General features: G+C 38.4%; 1 pseudogene; it reads left to right on the forward strand.

Moving 5' to 3' along the window:
• Positions 1 to 391: 391 nt before the first annotated feature.
• On the forward strand, positions 392 to 1,723 carry LOC112100715 (annotated as a pseudogene).
• The last annotated feature ends 17 nt before the right edge of the window (positions 1,724 to 1,740 follow it).

Raw genomic sequence — 1,740 nt, forward strand, 5'->3', positions numbered from 1 at the left:
TTGGGCCAGGTAGTTGTGCCTTTGGACTTCGGAAAGCGTCTGTCACAAATTGCCAAATTATGTCCGTACTTGAGAAGTCATAAAGATAATTTAGATGTTATTACGCCATAAGATGAGAATGCCAACTTTGACCTATATGATCACGTTTTTGCATGTATATGCGTCAGGCTAAAATAATTTTTTCTATGATTTCGTTAAGATTTCACAGCAAAGCAATATCAAATAACCAAAACCCACGCTGCAATAATTGACAAAGTTGTCAATAATTGAATTGACCTTTTATCAAATACGATGTTTGTTGCTTCATAATTCTACGTAAGCACTTGAATCATATGAACTTTTGCATCAACACTTCAATTTTCCCCTCAAATTGGGATTAAGTCATTAATCAATGGCGGCCTATCCAATCTCTTACTCCTTTTCTCATTTTGTTTTGGCAATCTCATTTTTCGTTATTTGTCTCTCTAGTATCTCTTCAACAGATGCTCAAAATGGAGGTTTTAGTCTTGAATTAATTTATCGCGACTCTCTAAAGTCACCCTTATTCAACCCCAGTGAAACTCGATTCGAACGAATTACAAATTCTCTACGTCGCTTTTTTAATCATGCTAAGCTCATTGATTCAATCTTTGCATCTCCGTCTTCTGCTCAAGCTGATATAATCCCCAACGAGGTTGAGTATCATATGAAAATAGCAATTGGAACACCACCGGTTGAGATTCTAGCTGTTGCTGATACGGGTAGTGATCTCATTTGGACACAATGCCAGCCGTGTTTCCTTTGTTACAAGCAAGAAGCTTCTCTTTTTAACCCTTTCAAGTCATCCACTTATTAAATGTTCCTTGCTTGTTCTCCAAGCAATGTGCATCAATGAAGGGTACTCCTTGCTTCTTTTTGGGTGGTGGAAACTGTGTGTATTCAGTTTCATACGGGGATAAATCCTACTCAAACGGTAACCTTGCGATTGATACTATCACTTTAGGTTCAGTTAGCGGCCGACCTGTCGTTTTTCCCAAAACCATTATTGGTTGTGGACATAACAATAGAGGGACCTTTAGCTCTAAAGCTGCTGGAATACTTAGCCTTGGAGGGGGGCAATGTTTCCCTTGTTAGCCAAATGGGTCCTTCATTGGGCGGAAAATTCTCTTATTGCATGGTACCCTTATCATTACTTGAGGCTGCAAAATCAACCAAAATCAATTTTGGTACCAATGGAGTTGTTTCATGTTCTGGGGTGATTTCTACTCCCTTGGTTGCGAGAAATCCTAAAACCTTCTACTTTCTTACTCTTGAAGCAATCAGTGTAGGAAACCAAAGAATCGAGGTACTTGATAGCTCTTCTTCAGGAACTAAAGAGGGCAATGCTATTATTGATTCAGGTACTTGATTGACACTTTTGCCACAAATGTTTAGCTCAAAATTAGTGTCAGTAGTGCCAAGTTTGATCAATGCAGCAGCCATTAAAGATCCTAACGGGTTGCTAGATCTTTGTTACAATTTTTCATCTGATTTTAATATTCCAGAGATCACTGTACATTTACTGGTGCATATGTAACGTTAAGTCCTTTAATTGAACACCTGCATTAGGGTTAGCAAAGAACTTGTTTGCTTAATATTTAAAGGATTTGATCAAGGTCTTGCTATATACGGTAAGTTGATGCAGATGAATTTCTTGGTTGGCTATGACACTGAAAAGCGGACGGTGTCGTTTAAAGCAAACTGATTGCACCAACCGGATGA

The sequence above is a fragment of the Citrus clementina genome, unplaced genomic scaffold (genome assembly GCF_000493195.1).
Source record: "Citrus clementina cultivar Clemenules unplaced genomic scaffold, Citrus_clementina_v1.0 scaffold_2337, whole genome shotgun sequence".
Taxonomy (NCBI): domain Eukaryota; kingdom Viridiplantae; phylum Streptophyta; class Magnoliopsida; order Sapindales; family Rutaceae; genus Citrus; species Citrus x clementina.